We start from the raw sequence: 18,821 nt of genomic DNA on the forward strand, positions 1-18,821 counted from the left end.
AGGGCCACACAGCTAGTAAGTGTCAGAAGTGGGACTCGACCTCAAGACTTCTTGACTCCAAGTCCAATGCTCTATCCATCATGCCACCTAGCTAATTCATACATTGTTTTGGCTTGCCAGACTGTCCCAGAGCTTACTTTCCACTGACATGACCCAAAAGAACCTGAGATCATTTCAACACCATAATGAGCCATCAAAAGATGGTTTTAGGAAAGATAGATAGATAGATAGATAGATAGATAGATAGATAGATAGATAGATAGATAATATATTTTAAAATACAGACAGCATATATACATTATGAGACCATTCAAACTGTAACATTCTACCCAAATATTAACCACACCATACCCCACCCCAACCTATCCTCCAAAAGAAATAGTTTGGGGAGATTAGAGGATACTCTATTAAAAACTTGCATAGATCCTTGGAGGCTATCTACAGGAGGCTATATCTCAAAGGTATTCCTATAAAATGAGAAACACTCCCAATAAAATGACTGCAGCACCTTTGCTGCCTGTAGAATTGGTCCAAACCAAAAGAGGTATAATTTTAAAATATAAGTAATTTGATGACAAAATAGGATTAAGTTCAGAAGCAAATGAAAGTAACTATCTAGGCTAGCCAATCTATGGATGTCAATCAAATCAAAGTTTTGCTTCTAGAAATGCATGAAGAAAAAGAAAACATTTGCCTTTCTACCCTTCCTAAAAGTTCTTCAGATTCTTCTTTCCAAATGACTCGATCTTTCTTACCTGAGGGAGTAAGGTTTTGCCTCAGTAGACATTCATGTACCAAAACAGACTCCAACTTTTCTCAACACTTTGGTAGATGATCTTTAAGAGTAGCTGTGGGTAAAAATAAATCGCATCCTACTGACAAGTCTCCCCACTTTTAGCTAGGCTTGGCCTAGGGTGACAGACTCCATCACTAAGTTTTGAAGTCTTTTGGACTGCCAGAGCTTGTGCTTCTTAGAAATGCCCACAACTCACCTTCACGCCATAATAAAGCATCAGAAGACATCTGCCAGTGAAAAACAGACATACCAAAGTTCAGAGAGCTGATTTTCCTCAAATTGGGAAAGACTAGTATCAATATAGGACTCTATAGTGGTGGAAAAGTATGTATTTAGCACTTACTATGTTCCAGGAACTATGCTAAGTAAGCACTGAGGATAATAAGAAGGGGGAAAAACCACAATCCCTGCCCTCAAGGGACTCGAATTCTAATAAGAGAGACATATGCAAATAAGAAACATACAGATTTGATGGAAGTTAGTCCCAGAGGGGAAGTCACTAGCAGCTGGGGGGATAAGCAAAGGACTCTTAGAAAGAGTGGCGTTTGAGCTGAGTCTTGAAGGAAACCAGGGAAGCCAAGAGGCGAAGATGAAGATGGAGAGCATTTCAGGCATGGGGAACAATCAGTGCAAAGGCAGGGAGTGTTATGAGAACATCAAGGATATGATCAATGGACTGTGGAGTACAAAGAGAGAAGTAAAGTGTAAAAGTGGAACATATTGTGAATAAGCTTAAATGCCAAATGACTTCTTTTTTATCATGGAAGTAATAGAGAATCAGTGGAGCTTATTAGGGGCAAAGCAAGGAGAGAGACAGAGAAAGGGGAAAGAAGGAAAGGTAGAAAGGGAGAGGGAGGAAGGGAGACAGACAAGACAGACAGACCTATGCTTTAGGAAAATCACTTCAGCAGTTCTGTAGCCATCTTGGGATGGGGCAGGGGGGGGGGGGGGACAGAAAAAAAAAGGAAAAAGAAAAAAGAAATTTACATAATAACTATTACATATTTTAAAAAATAGTAAGTTGTACATAATAGATTTGCAGTTTCATGTGCAATTACCTTTTTTATTATACTATGCTATGGAAATGCTTATTTTAGCCCATATATTAAAAATATTTTTTTTTAAAAAAGGATATATTGGTTTAGGGAAAAATAAAGCACAGAGGATAATATTAGACTATTGCATTAGTCCAGGTAAAAAGTAATAAAGGCTTGAAATAACATAATGACTATGTGAGTAGAGAGAAGGGGAAGTAGATCAGAGATCTTACACAGATAGAAATGACAAAATTTGGCAATAGATTAACTATGCGGGGTGAACACAGGTGAGGATGACAGCATGCTGTGAGCCTAAGTGATTCAGAGAGTGATAGTACCCTCACAATGGTAAAAAGGAAATTTTGGGAAACAAGTGGGTTGTTTTAGAGAAAGAAAATGAATTATGTTTTGAATCTGTTGAGTTCTAGATGCCCACTGGACATCCAATCTGAGATAAGCAAAAGGAAAAAAAACCAGTTATCTATGCAGCACTGGCACTAGGAAGAGAGGTTAGGGCTGGATATATAGATCTGGGCATTATCCACATAAAGATAATAATTGAACCCATGGCAACTAATAAAATCACTAAGAGAGAAAGTATATAGACAAAAGAGATGGTCCAGGATAGAACCTTGAAAGACACAAAGTGCTCTTTTCTTAATACCAATACTGTGAGCATAGGAAGCAAGTATTATGACTCCCATTTTATAAATGAAAATGACAAGTGATATTGATGATAGAGTAAAGAAAAAGGTTATAGAATATATTTTGTATATCTTGGAAGGAAACTTACAGGATGGTAGCTTTAAGATAAGATAATCAAGTTACCATTCCATGGAGTCCTAGAGATACAGCATAGATTGGCAGAAAGGAGTTAACTTCAGTTAAAAACCACAGAATGTTAGCGCTAAGAAAAGTTTTCAAATATAAAACATAGATTGTTAAATCAGGACAGGACCTGAGCTGCAGGCATGCACTTCAAAAAGATAACACTGAAAGATATCTTAGGATATGGACAATAGAAAGTTAGGGTCCATCGCTGAGTTGCAGGAAGTAAGAATAAAAAGTGTCATGAAAGATTATTTATTATAATATCTTAGTTTGGCAGAGAAAAAACTGAAATTCAGAGAGAGGAAATGATTTTTTCTCAGCTCATAGGACACATTTTAAATACAGTTACCCAGTTCACATTGTGACTTTCCCCATTGTGGTTTCAATATATTATGGGTTGGCATAAGAAGTTAAATAGGAATTTGGGGGGAGTTTTATTGAAGCTGCAGGTGACACACAAAGGCCAGCAGATGACACAGGAGAAGTTTAGAAACTCAGGAATGCATTAATATATGTATAGTATGTATGATATCAACTTGTTTTATCTTTTAAATACATAATAATTCAGACTTCTCTGGTATGAAGGGAGGGCCAAAATATTTTATGTAGATTTTCCAGATGGGGGGGCATCGTACCCCTAATCCCTATGAAGGGTAAACTGTTATGAGAATAAGCTACAAAAAGTAATTGTAAGACAACTAGGAAAACTAGAATCTTGTCAATATAAAGTTTCTGCACAGGAAGAATTAACTTATACCCAATTCAAATGACTTACTCTTCTTCCACATCAACAATGTAATCTGTCGGTCTCAAAAAAAGTATTTGTAAACTGTTCCTTAAGGCAGTACTGAGCCCTTGATTGTGAAACACCCCATGAATGTCCAGCTTATGACTGGCTGTCTAATGAAATCTTCCAGAACCTAATAATCCTATCCTGGGAGGCAGGTTTTAAAATATAAATTTAAATATTCACTACTTTGGTATTAATTCACCTACAGGGAAATGTGGGTACTGTGAAGGCTCCTGCAGCCAGTCCATTCCCAACACAGTTGGCTTTATCCTTAAAAAACATTTATTTTCACAACAGGGTATATAAAATTGCTCCTTTTAAGCAGTGGAGAGCTGTTAGAAAGCTTCCAGTTTTTTTTTTAAAGAAGCAGGAAAAGTAGTTTTTATTTAGGGCAGTACACAGGAAGAAAACTTCAACCAATCACCTTGGAACCGAAACAGTAATAACAAAAACTACTTTTTAGATGGGAGCAAAATATACAGTCTCAGTTATTGACCAATGCTGAGATTGTAGACTAAGGTTGCACTCTATTGGGCCAATGAATGAATGAATGAAAGGTATTTATTAAGCCCCTACTGTGTGCCAGAGATTGTGATAAGTGCTGAGGATACAATTACCGAAGTAAGGCAGTATCTACCTACAAGGAACTTACATTATTATAGGAGAGAGGTGGGTTTTTATTATTGGGGAGTTTGGGTTTGGTGAGACATGGAAATGGTTAATGAAACCATAGGGTAGTTGATTGTCATGTCTGGAGGAGGGGAAGGGAAAGGGAGGGAGAGAGAGATGGGGGGAAGACTGAGGCAGAGACAGAGAGAATGCTGAGAGAATGCTGATGATAAACATTAAAAAGAATCTGGACAAATAAATTATAATCATGGTTGCATATATCATCTTATATAATTCTATTTTCCTGTTCCTTGTATACAATACTATTAATTTTTATTCCAGTTTATCAATTTCATGATTTAAAAAAACACCAAAATCTTAAAAAGGCAAAACCAAACAAATATCTAGAGGCAGAAAATTCCCCAACTTTTTTAAAAAGCAAAACAAACAAAATCTGGAGGCTAAAAAAAATTGACTTTCATGAAATTTTTAAGAGCCTAATACCTCATTGAGGCATGGAGATGACATAGATTGTTGTGTCGTCCAAGTACCAGCACAGTTAAGTAAAAAAAGACACATAAGTCAATTTGGCCAACAGCTAATGGTGGGTTATTGTCGTCGGGGGTTTGAAGGGGTGAGGAGATTGGTCGTAGGATATCTTAAATGTCATCTTCTAAGTTAGATAGAGCAGTATTCTCACTGATGAAATGACAATATTTTGCAACTCTTTAAATTCTGTGTAAAGACAAACTAGTATTGTTATTACTGAAATTAATATTCAAGTGATCAACATGCAATATTCAAGGGTCATGGAATGCATCACAGAACCCCAGGGATGGAAAGGATTTTAAAGTTCATCTCATCTAATCTCTTCCTATTAGAGATGAGAGAAGAAAGTCAAACAAAGTTGTGGAACAGACACTGGAGCCTACTTTTCTTTATCCCAGCCCTTTATGCTTACCTCTCCATTGTGCTGCATTCCCTACACACACACACACACACACACACACACACACACACACACACTACACTGTGTAGATTAGAGAGGGCATGAAAGTTAGTATGAATTCAGATAATGCAACCCTAAAGCATCCATGGTAACAGTAGTGAATGAGAACAACAGACAATTCAGAAAAGTCATTTCTATTTAGCTATAGCTGGCATTGTGTTTCCTTTGTAAGTTACACTATCAGTCAATATAAAAATAATACATTTGCAAACCTCAACATACATCAGCTGGTCAATGAAAGGAAACAGTCAAAAGGATCTCTTTCTGATGAAAAAGTAGATCTCTAATCACAGGATCTCAGACCAAGGGCTGAGGGAAACTCAGTGCCTATTGAATTGAACCCTATAGGCTCATAGTCTCACACATATAAAGCCTAGAGGGATATCAGTGACCATCTAGTTCAATGCTTTCATTTTACAGATGAGTCTGATAGAGGTAACACAGAAAATAAAGGCAGGATTTGAACTTGGGTCTCTGACCCCACAGTCATTCTTTCACTATACTGAAGCAGTTCAAACTGGCTGGAGAGACCCAATTGTTAAACTGTCATTGTAATACATAACATAAATTGCTTACTATCTCAGGGAGGGGACGACAGGAGGAAGAGAGGGAGAGAAAGTGGAAGTCAATTTTTTTAAAATGACTGTTCCATTCTAGAGAATGATTTGGAACTATGCTCAAAGGGCCCTTTGATCCAGCAATAATGCTGCTAGATCTGTATCCCAAAGAGATCATAAAGATGGGAAAAGGTCCCACATGTACAAAAATATCTATAGCAGCTCTTTTTATGGTGGCAAAGAACTAGGAACTGAGGGGATGCCCATCAACTGGAGAATAGCTGAACAAGTTGTGGTAAATGAATGCGATGAAATACTATTGTGCTATAAGAAATGATGAGCGGGTAGACTTCAGAAAAACCTGTAAAGACTTATATGAACTGATTCTAAGAGAGGTGAGCAGAGCCAGGAGATTACATGTTATAGCCACATTGTGCGATGACTAACTTTGATAGACTTAGCTCTTCTCAGCAATGCAAGGTTCTAAGACAATTCCTGGAAAATACTATCCACATCCAGAAAAAGAACTTTGGAGTCTGAATGCAGATCAAAGCAGACTATTGCTCTACCTCTTTTTGTTTTGTTTTGTTTCTTCTTTCTCATGGTTCATTCCACTGGTTCTAATTCTTCTTTACAACATGACTAGTGTCCTTCCTCATGTTCGGATTATAGATGTGATTTCAGACACTTGAAACACTCCGTAATAATGAGATACCATCTTGTATAGACACGCAAGCAATATGCAGTAACACAGAAGAATTTATTGCAGTGGGGTCTCTACTAAGGAATCATCTTGAAGTCTCTGCCCAATAAAAGCTTAGGGAGTTGGAAGACCAGCCAAAGTCAGCAGAGAACACTTTCTGATTGCAGAAGGGCTTGTCAACAAATAGGCTACTAAACTCTATTTCCCTATGGAGCAGAATGTCATGTCTCCCTCTGGCCTTTTGAATTCCTCTATGTGGAGCAGTGGATACAATGTCTGGCCTGGAATCAGGAAGATCTGAGTTCAAATGTGACCTCCCAACATGTACCAGCCAAATGTGACCCTGGACAAATCACTTAATCCTGTTTGCCTCAATTATTTTATCTGTAAAATGACCTGGAGAGGGAAATGGCAAACCACTCCTGTATTTTTGCCAAGAAAATCCCAAATTGGGGTCACTAAGAGTCAAACATGACTGAAACCACTGAACAATAATGGACAGCAAATGGCCATTAAGATAAAACTCAAATGCTACCTCCATCATGGGGCCTTTCTTGAAGCTCCAACTGAAAATAACTTTCCCCATCAGGTATTCTGTGAAGTTAATTGTAGGGAAACAAAGATTTGCTTAAATAGTGTCTTAGATTTTACAAGTTTTTGCTGAGACTCTGCTCCTTTCCTAGCTTACTCTCCAGGAGTTTAACATCTTGGTCATATGTCAAAGCAAGCACCCCAACATACACAGTGGGGCCTGCTATCACAGGTTCTTAGATCTGCTTTTCTAAAAGGAAAGCAATTTTCAAGGGGTCAACAACTTTAATCAAGCACATGTATGACCCACTTGGTTCAGGGAGAAAAAGTCAGCATTCTGAACTTCCGAGAAAATCCAGAAAAATCAAAATCTACAGATATGCTTCCAATTGTCTGACATAAGCAATACACCATCGATCAACAGATCTGACTGTCTGACCATCACATACATACATAGTTACCAGAGAGGGAAATACCAACATTTGGTTTTTCAAAACAGGGGGAGCTGCTTATGGGTTTCCCAGAGTCTCATATGGCACACAAAGCTTCTTCCAAAAACTAAACTGCACCTCAGAGTCTTTATACACTTTTTAGAGCCAGAAGGCATTACAGCCCTTGAGAACCAGTGCCTCCTTAACCAAAGGTGTGGGCCTTCCTACAAATCTTCCCAGGCCCATTAATGGATGGGAAAGATCTTTAATCACATTATTCAATCAGAGACACTTGATTATACTAAAATAAAAACAGCTAAAGAGCCTACTTTTCTTGTCATTGTACCATACTGTCCCTATAAACCCAACACTGAACTACTGTGTTGATTCTGCCATGTGATCTCTTAGAAGAGTAGCATTATTTACTAAAGAGTTTTTAATTGACCCTTCATGATCTGTTTGCCTCTGCCTTACCTTTGGAGGAAGAGGTTTAAGATAACACATACATTTTAGGAAACCTAATCATCTTCAGGCTGTGCAAACTATCTGCAAGTTTCCCTATGCCTGTTTGTTTCTCCAGGCTGTCTTTGGGCTTCCATCAGTCAATATTGAGCACATGGAGCTTCCCCATCTCCCCCCCCAAAAAAAGAACTTTCCCAGCTTGCAGCAATGGGAACAGATGTAGTGAAGATTCCAGGGGCTGGAGAATCACTTGTTTATTTCAGTTCCACGTAAATCCTAGAAAGTAGTGTGTGGAATAGATCATGGAGTAGAAAGCATCCTAGACGTGGAGCCAAGAACTTATAACCAACCACTTCCTCAAACATTTGACAGCTCTATGACCACAGATAATCCACTTGCATGAGCCTCAGGTTGCTCAGCTGTAAAATGGGCATACTGTCTCCATTCTCTAACTTAAAAGGTTTGTGTGAGGGAAATGCCTTTGTGAACTGAGTGCTTTGAATTGGGAGCTATGACGATGCCATGAAATTGGCCAACAACCATGAATCAACAGTATTTTTTTTAAGTTTTCAGGCGCAACACAAATGTAAATCCGAATGACATTAGACATCAGAATTGCCCTTTCAAACCACATAACCTGTCAAGTGAGCCCTGATGCATCTTCTCAAGCAAAGAATTCTCTCTTATGCAAACTGGCTTTTTTTTGAGCCCTACTTTCTGAGGGAATGTAAACTTAACTAGACAGGTAAACAGATCTCATATCTTCACTATCTGAAGATGTTGTTGTTGCCCATGATTTTTCTATGTAGTATTTCCTACTGTCAGTGGGATCCAAACTGGATATTTATAGCAGCAGCAGCAGCTCATGTCTGGGTTATGCAAGAAAAGGACACTGGTAAGGGGTGTTACTAGAAGAGAACTCTCCAGACACTAACACACATACATGAAGGAGGAGAAAGGGAAAAATCTAAAATCAAGTCCATCACTTAACACAGTGTCTGGCACAAAGAAGGCACTTACTAAATGTTTACTGATTGATTGAAGTTCACATGAGTAGTAAGCATCAGCAGTGGAATTTGAACACAGGTCCTTTGATTCCAGAGCTGTCACTATTTCTATTGTACCACAACATGCCTATTTTCATAATGGCAAGAATAACTAGCATTTATAAAGCATTTTAAGGCTTGCAAAGCATTGTGTATATGTTATCTCATTTGATCTTCACATTAACCCTATGAGACAAGTACTCTTATTATGTTCATTTTACAGATGAGCAAACTGAGGCAAATGGAGGTTAAGCAACTTTCCCAGGGTCACACAGCTAGTAAGTATCTAGGGCAGGATTCAAATTCAAGTCTCCCTGAATCTAAAGCTTTTCCACACTCTCCATCATAGCTCCCATCTATGTACCTTTTGTCATCATTAGCATTCAACGTAAATAACCTTTATGAAGGCCTATGTCATGTAAGGCATATTTCTGGGCATTCAAAGAATTAAAAAGTGAAAGAAGACTGGTCTTTAAGGATAGTAAAGTTTTGGCAGTATACACATCACATCTAAAGCATTTTCAAATGAGGGAAAACTACCCAAGTTAAAGGGAATCTGTGGGTCAACACACACTCCTAACCAGGGCTCATAAACCCTTACCAATATGTTGGTCCTTTGCCAGTGAGGACACACTGGTTCAAAGGGGGATGATGGGTACTTGTTTCAATCAAATAGCACAGTAAATAAAAGAAGCAGAAAAAGAAAGACTTCCCCACCGTGTCCAAATGGCATACGTACTTACACACCTTACCCTACCTGCAGGAAGGGTATACACATGAGTTAAAAACACAGGGATTCCTATGTAGTTATTAGGTGCTGGCTATTGTACTCTGAACTGTGTAGCTGGAATAACCACCATGATTAGCTTATATGCTAACTTATGTATGGCCTCAAATGACTGTCTACAGATATTCTGTAGTCCTCCATATAATTTACATGGACGGAAAATTCTTTGTTAAGGGCTAGAAAGCAATAAAGATTTTGTTAACACTAATCTGGATTGTTACATATAAAAAGTTAAGCTATTTCATTGCTGATCGATATGCATAATAAAGTCAGGAATGTGGATACTATTAACTTCACTGTTTGTGTATTAGCTTGTTTTGCCCGTCAGTTAGGGAGAAACTGATGAGAGAAACATCTTTGCCCCAGTCTCTCATACAGTCCCAGTGGTTGTTGGGATTTAGAGAAGGAGAGAGGAGACTAAAATAGATCTGGAGGATGTAAACAACTGAAGTCTTAATAGGAGTTCAATCATGATAGGAGTCACAATTCAATCATTTGTGACCAACGACCTTGAATCAGTATTAGACAAAGGCACTCTAAAAATGAATCAATATTCTTACCCTAGAACACTCTTCTGGCTTTTGTTCATAGCCTGACTGGATATGGTGCCCCATAGACATTTCTCTATTACTGAAAGAATTTCAGTCTGCTTTTGTGAGAGAAAACCCACAAAACCCCTGTGCAATTACAAAAGTCAATGTTAAGGCATCAATATTAAAAGACACATCACTCCTATTAACAGCTGAGATTTTGCTATTCGGAGTTTTTTTGGAAATTGCCTATTAAATCAAAATAGAAGTATCCAAAATTTTTTATTAAGTCCACTGAGAAATAAAAGTATAATATGTTTCAATATATTGATCAGTTATACTGATTTTCCCTTTTCTTTTTTTAAAATTTAATATATTTGTTTTCAGTTTTCAACAATTACTTCCACAAGTCTTAAATTTTCTCTTCTTCCCTCCTCCCTCCCTCGCCAAGATGATATGCAATCTTATATGGGTTCTACATTTACATTTTTATTAAACACATTTTCACATTTGTCATGTTACATGAAAGAATTAAAATGAATGGGAGAAACCATGAGAAAAAAACAAAACATAACATAAGAGAAAATAGAGTCTGCCTCATCCTGCGTTCTGATTCCATAGTTCTTTCTCTGGATGTGGGTGGCATTTTGTCTCAAGAGTCCTTTGGGAATGTTTTAGGTCCTTGTATTGCTGTGAAGGGCTAAGTCTACCAGAAACAGTCCTCAAACACTGTGGTTGTTACTGTGTATAATATTCTCAGGGTTCTGCTCATTTCACTCAGTATCAGTTCATATAAGTCTTTCCAGGCCTCTGTGAAGTCATCTTGTTCATCATTTCTTATGGCATAATAGTACTCCATTACATTCATATGCCATAACTTGTTCAGCCATTCCCCAATGGATGGGCATCCCCTCGATTTCCAGTTTGGGGCCACCACAAAAAGGCTGCTAGAAATATTTTTGTACATGTGGGACTTTTTCCCATCTTTATGATCTCTTTGGGATACAGGCCTAGAAGTGATAGTGCTGGGTCAAAGGGTATGCACATTTTTGTAGCCTTTTGAGCATAGTTCCAAATTGCTTTCCAGAATGGTTGGATCAGCTCACAGCTCCACCAGTGAATTAGTGTTCCAACTCTCCCACATCTTCTCCAACATTTATCATGTTCCTCTTTTGTCATGTTAGCCAATCTGATAGGTGTGATGTGGTACCTCAGAGTTGTTTTGATTTGCATCTCTCTAGTCAATAGTGAGTTAGAACATTTTTTCATATGAGTATAGATAGCTTTAATTTCTTCTTCTGAAAACTGCCTGTTCATATCATTTGACCATTTATCAACTGGGGAATGACTTGTATTCTTGTAAATTTCTCAGTTTTCTATATATTTCAGAAATGAGACCTTTTATCACAGGCAACTAGTTGTAAAAATTCTTTCCCATTTTTCTCCTTCCCTCTTAATCTTGGTTGCATTGGGTTTGTTTGTGCGAAAACTTTTCAATTCAATGTAATAAAAATTATCTATTTTGTACTTCATAATATTCTCTATCTCATTTGCTCATAAATTTCTCTATTCTCCATAAATCTGACAAATACACTATCCCTTGCTCCCCTAATTTGTTTATAGTATCAGTCTTTATACCTAGATCATGTATCCATTTGGACTTAATTCTTATGTACGTTGTCAGGCGTATACTCAGTTTCTGCCACACTATTCTCCATTTTTCCCAGCAGTTTTTGTTAAACAGTGAGTTCTTATCCCAAAAGCTGGGGTCCTTGGGTTTATCAAGCAGTAGACTGCTATATTCATTGACTACTGCTTCTTGAGTACCTAACCAATTCCACTGATCTACTCCTCTCTTTCTTAAGCAGTGTCAAGTGGTTTTGATGATTGCTGCTTTACAATACAATTTGAAATCTGGTATGGCTACATTCCCTCTTTTTTTTAATCTTTAAAAATAACATTTGTTATATAAGATGGCTTTTTGGGAGGGTGAGGAGAAAGGTTACTGGGAATAATTATGATGATATAAAAACAGAATATATAATAAGAACTTTAAATTTTAAAAAATATATATATATTTAAAACCATTATATGAATTTATGCTATTATTAAAATTCACTAAATAGATTTTAAGCCCCTTGAGGACAAAGGCTATGTCTTATACTTTCTCAGTTCCATAGCATAATCTTAGCTCCCCCATAGTGGGATCTCAATAAATGTTTATTGAAACTAGGTTATAAATGGAAGAGTACATTAGAGTATGTCCCAGAATTTCATTCTCCAAATTATACTATACTAAAAATGGCGCTGGATTAGATATCAAAAGATCAGGGTCCTCTGTCCTTTTAGGTCCCTCCCAATACTAAATTTGGTATGATTGTTTCTCATATCAAATCAACTCAAATCTCATATTAAATCTGGGATAAATCATTTAATCTGTCATTTTTTATAAATTAAGCAGTGATAATAATATCAATCCTATCTACCTTTGAGATTGTTTTGAAGATCATACCAAATGTAATCATGAATATAAAATTGAAAAATGACATGCAAATATGAAAGATTACTAATTATTATTGCTCTTAGCTTTTATTTAGAGCAGGGTGAGCTCAGTACAGTATTATAGTACAAAAACAATTAGACTAGGAAGATAGAAATCTGACTTTCTTTTTCTGGCTTCTAATTTGCTATGGGACCTCAGTCAAATCACTTAAACCCTTTGGGCATCAAATTTAGTCATCTATAAAATGGAGTTGAATGAGAGGTTTTATATATAATCTATGTGTTTTTTCTCCCAACTTTACCAGTCTTTGAAGATTCCTTCCGATTCTTACTTTCTGTAATCTTGATCAAGTTTGATATTCTATGGTCAGTTTGTTTAAGGTCTTCTTCACTTCTAGCTTACATCCAAAGTTTCCCTCTACCATGGACCTTTGGTGACTTTATGAAAGAGATCTATCCCTTTTGTTGTTTAGCTAGTCAAGCAACTAGTCAGCAGTTTTCCTTAACACTCCCCTTAAGTAGCACTGTAGAAACAAATGGCTATTTTTTAAATAAAAAGTCATCAGGCTATTTTTATAGTCCCATGGAGGAAATTCAGACCTGCAGTGTACAGTAAAAGCATCAATACCAATATTTTCTTCCAAGCTCTAGAATGAACATATTGAATCTGCTCTAGTATTAACTTCACAATCTGTAATCACACAGGATAAATTCTGACTCTCACAACGTTCATGCAAGTGCTCCCTGACAAGTAAAGGAGTGTGAGGATACTAATCTATGGCAGAACCCTCCATCTTTGATGGATCCAGCATCACTACTAAATCATTAGTCTCATACTGAGTTTAAAAGTTGAAAAGGGGTATCGTGAGTAACAATATATGAGTAATGTTGAAATTTTTTTCTTTTTATAAGCAGAGCTATAGAAAGACATCAGATAATCAAACCATTCCTCAATTCAATAATGGCTGAAAAAAATGTGAAACATATATATATATATTACATATATACATATATAATATATGTATATATGTAATATATATATATATTACATATATACATATATAATATATGTATGCAATGGAAAGTTACTGTATTTTGTCATCTTTGTCAATCTGATGGATGTGAGGTTAAACCTCAGAGTTGTTTCAATAAGCATTTCTCATATGATTAGCAATTTTGAGCATTTGTTCATATACTTGAATTTCTTCAGTGAACAGCATAGTTTTTAAAAATACATATATATATACATACACACATATATATTTGAATCATTTCCCCTTTTAACCTTGGATATTAGACCTTTATCAGAGATATTTGCTATTTCTAAATGGCTTTTCTTTCCTACAGTAGGTGATTTTTTTACCTGAAATTCAAATGTACATCCGTGAAGGTTTTACCCTAATCCCAAACTATCTCATCTTATCTAATAAACATGATCCTTCTCCTCTGGAAGTGGGAAACCTAATATTGTTCATTTGTATTCCTATGCAGATTATAATGACTATCTGAAGAAGACTTGAAAAAGGCATGAGAATGAAATCAACATTTTCCATCTGAAAAGAGACCCATGGGGGGAATCTGACTCACTCCTTTATGAATCTGTCTGAAAAGAAATCATTAAATAAATCAAACCTTCCACATGGGAAGAGAGACATATATATCTTGAAGAGAAGAATAAGAAAGTCAGGCTATCACCAAATAAAAGAGAATCAACAGGCTTAAGTGTTTCTGAGTCCATGCATTTAACAATCTTTTATCAAGTGCCTATTATTGGTGGAGTCCAGGGTTGGGCAGTGGGAGACACAAAATAGTTTAGATTAAAATGCAAGGCCCCTCCTCCTGAAGAGTTCACAGTGTGATAGGGTTATGAGACATAAATATCAATGACTGATAAGCAAAATTTCTTGATAAATTCACTAGAATTTATCAAGAAATGCCTTTGTAAGCATGTTCACTTTTCTTCACCTCCATTTTCCAGGCTTGGAAATAGCAATAATATTAATATCCACACTACTAACTCTTCAGATAATAAAGAAGAAAAGTTTTTTAAATGTTAAAGTGACCAATAAATGTGAGTTATTGTTTTTAAGAAATCCTTCATCAGAAATTACAAAATAACTTATTTATGCTTAGGTTAAGAAATGACACTTTTTCCCCAAGAGATCATAAAAATGGGAAAGGGCCCCACATGTACAAAAATATTTATAGCAACTCTCTTTGTGGTGACCAAGAACTGGAAATGAAGGGGATGCCCATCAATTGGGGAATGGCTGAATAAATTGTGGTATATGAATGTAATGGAATACTATTATGTTATAAGAAATGATAAGCAGGAAGACTTCAGAGAGGTCTGGAAAGACTTATATGAACTGATGCTGAGTGAAAGGAGCAGAACCAGAACTTCATACACAGTAACAACTACAGTGTGTGAGGAATTTTTCTGGTAGACTTAGTCCTTCATTGCAATGCAAGGACTTAGATAATTCCCAATGGTCTCATAAGGCAAAATGCTTCCACATCCAGGGAAAGAACTATGGAATTCGATCACAGAATGAAGCAGACTGTTTTCTTTTGTGTTATGTTTTGGTTTGTTTTATGGTTTCTTTCATTCACTTTAATTATTCTATGCAACATGACTAAGGTGAAAATGTATTTAATAGGAACGTTATGTGTAGAACCTATATAAAACTACATGCCGTCTCAGGGAGGTAGTGGGGAGGTAGGCGTGAAGGGGGGATGGGAGGGGAAAATCTAAGATACATGGAAGTATTTTGATATTAACAGATGCTATTGTGTATGTTTCTAGAAAACTCTCTTCATTTCTCTTTACCTTATTGTTGAGAGGTGGCTTATAAAATGTCCCTGGGGGTGGATGAAAAGTTCTCCATACCCTAAAAGCATCAAGAGGATGAGAATCTGAAAAGCTAATATTATTCTAACTGCCTTGACTGATATCATATCTGGCTTACTGGGCTGCAAGGCACAAAGTGAAACATCATGGGAGCTTAGAGATAAAACACAAGTGTCTCAACTCTCCTGGGCTCTGATCTCCTGGAGTGCAATGGGCATAATCACTGCAGCCCTTGTAATTAATATCATGTTGTCTGAATTGCTTGTCCCAACTTTTGAGGTCATAACAAGCGTGAATTAGGAAAAGGTTTTGTTTCAGACAATAGCTGTATTCCTGCCAAATTTGTCTGAATTTAAACTTCCCATATGGTTTGGAATTGTTCTCATTTCAAAAGTTTTAAAAGGAAGGATTTGATCTGCAGGCAGACTCACAGGTCTAACTGATGTCTTTTTCCTTGACAGTCTCAAGGTTATTTGACTACATTTTGCATTTGTACGGCTATTAACTTTAAAATTATCTTTGTTCATGAAAGGGTAGGTTTCATTCTTATGAAAAACTAAAACATAATATTTTTGATCATAGATGCATTAACTCCTTACCACATTTTTGCTGTCATGTAATCCTTTAAATAATGTAGCTATTTCTGAAATTTTACTCTCAAGATGAGAAAGTGATATGCCTTCTTTTGAAGCAAGGCATGACTGGGGCTTCCTAGGCTCAAGGGCGGCATTTTCATTAGGCAAAGAAGCTGAGAATGGTTGCAGGAACATGTCAAAAATCTTCCACAATTCAAGTCTGAGAGGGATAGTCTACCAAGGAGGGAGGGGAAACCTTAGCATACATCTGCTGAGGCCCAAACAAAGTTGATCCAAATATTGTTCCCAGATTTCTGGCTAGTGTCCTGTTTTCTACACTCTATGCAGATGTCCTGTAAGGTACTCAGTAGTATTATAGTTTGGTTGTAGAATTTTTTTTTAAAGAAAATCTTTGATTTTCCTCAGGATTTTATTTAGTTCAGTACCTACAATTTCAGGGCTTCCCAGTTCTGAGTCTTCATTTCATTTTGGCTTTCTTTGGCAAGGCCAATAAACTCCTCATAAAGACGAAACAAAGATAAGGGTTAGGGTAATTTATGAAGCTATAACTGAAGAACATTGCTGATATTATGTGCAGAGAATTCTGACATTTCTACTAAATCTTTTCCATTTTTAATGGATTTACAGAGAGTTTTTTAAATTTATTTAATATTTTATTTTCTCCTATTACCTGTGAAAACAGTTTTCAGCATTCATTTTTAAAACTGATTTCCAAATTCTCCCTCTCCCTCTCCACCCCCCTCACTGAGAAGGCAAACAATTTTACATAGGTTATACATATGTAGTCATGCAAAACATATTCCTATATCAGTCATATGTAAAAGAAAACATAAATTAAAATAACCCAAGAATAATAAAGAAAGTAAAAAAAAAAAGTTTGCTTTGCTGTGTATTCAGATTCCAACAGTTGTTTCTCTGGAGATGGATAGCATTTTTTCATCATAAGTCCTTCAGAGTTGCCTTGGATCATTCCATTGCTGAGAACAGGTAAGTCATTCACAGTTGATCATCTTACAGTATGGCTTTTATTTTATATAATGTTCTTCCAGTTCTACTTACTTTGCATCAGTTCATGTAAGTCTTTTCCAGGTTTTTCTGAGAGCATCTAGCTCATCACTTCTTAGTATTCCATCACAACCACATATCACAAACCTAGGTCCTTTTCCTTTTTGTTTTCTATCTCTCCCAGGACACAAACCAAGTAGTGAAATTGCTACATCAAATCTCATGCATAGTTTTACAGGGCTTAGACATAGTTACAAATTGCTGTACATAATGGTTCCAACAATATGTTAGTGTCTCAATTTTTCCACATCCCCTCCAACATTTGCAATTTTCCTCTTCTGTTCTATTAGCCAATCTAACAGATATGAAGAGTACCTCAGAGATGTCTTAATTTGCATTTCACTAATCAAAACTAATTTGGAGGATTTTTACATGCCTATAGATAGTTTTGATTACTTTATCTGAAAACTGAGTGTTTATATTTTTGGTCATTTATCAGTTGGAGAATGGCTATTATTTCTACAAATTTGATGATCTGTTGAGAACACTATGGAAGTGTTCAGCCCATCTCTCTAGGATCATGTCCTTATCACTAATCAATGTGACTCCATCAGCACTGAGTAGTTGTGATGCACCATAAGTTTTTGGTTCACAAATAGCTTTCAGGGAATCATAAAAGTGCTTTGGATTGTCACTATCAACATAAAACTGAATTTCTTCTGTCTTCTTACTAAGTCAGGGATCCTGCATCTCTGTAAGCTTTGCTTGTAGTTTGCTTTTGATGGAATTAAATGTTGCCTTCTTAGAGGTGGATGAACTATCTTGCTGGTAAATCCTGTGGAGTTCAAGTTTTCATTTAGCAGCTTCTGAATTTCCCCATCATTTTCATCAAACCAGTCTTGGTGTTTGTAAGTGTTCTGAACCAGATGAACAAATGCAGCGCTGTATACCAAATCTCTGAGAGCTGCCCACTCCTTTTCTGCTCCACTGTTGCCAACTGTGTATTGGCTCAACTTTCCCGCCAAGTCAGCAGCAAACTGTTCAAGCTCAGAGAAGAGCTCTAATTTGTATGTATATATACACATATATGTTAGTATGCATGTATGAATACATGTATGTATGTAAATGTATATATGTGTGTGTATATGTGTATATTATGTGTGTGTGTATAGACAGAAGGCACAAGGTGAGCTGAATATGAAGGGAGGACACCTAAAAAATAAAGTCTTGAGAGAAATGTAGTAGGAGAAAGGGAAAGAGAGAGGTAGAATATAGTAAAGCATCTCATATAAAAGAGGCAAGAAAGAGCTTTCACAATGGAGGAGAAGAGGGGGGAGGGGGGAGGTGAGAGGGAATAAAAGAGCTTTACTGGCATTAGATTTGACTTAAGGACACATTCAATCAGTTATGGAAATCTATCTTACCCTCAAAGCTTTAAAAATGAATATTAAAAATTATTTTTGCATTTAACTGGGAAATAAGTTGTACAGGCAATGGGATACAGAAATCTATCTTGCCCTACAGGAAAATAGAAGTATGGGGAAGGAGAGAAGGGGGGTGATAGAAGGGAGGGCAGATTGGGGAAAAGAGTGGTTGGGGTACATTTTGTCCTGGGGTGAAATGGTAGGGGAGAGATGGGGACAAAATGTAGAATTCAAAATCTTGTGGAAGTGAATGTTGAAAACTGAAATTATATATTTTTTTAAAATGCTGGCATTAGTAATATAATGGCTAAATTAGCCAGAAAG

General features: G+C 36.6%; 1 protein-coding gene and 1 pseudogene across 3 annotated transcripts in view; both read right to left on the minus strand.

The window, feature by feature from the left end:
* SLC2A9 (solute carrier family 2 member 9) overlaps window positions 1-18,821 on the minus strand; it is a 327,171-nt gene that overhangs the window by 151,822 nt on the left and 156,528 nt on the right. The gene's annotated exons all lie outside the window — the stretch shown is intronic.
* LOC140511203 (rho GTPase-activating protein 29-like) lies at window positions 13,718-16,691 on the minus strand (annotated as a pseudogene).

This window comes from Notamacropus eugenii, chromosome 6 (genome assembly GCF_028372415.1).
Source record: "Notamacropus eugenii isolate mMacEug1 chromosome 6, mMacEug1.pri_v2, whole genome shotgun sequence".
Taxonomy (NCBI): domain Eukaryota; kingdom Metazoa; phylum Chordata; class Mammalia; order Diprotodontia; family Macropodidae; genus Notamacropus; species Notamacropus eugenii.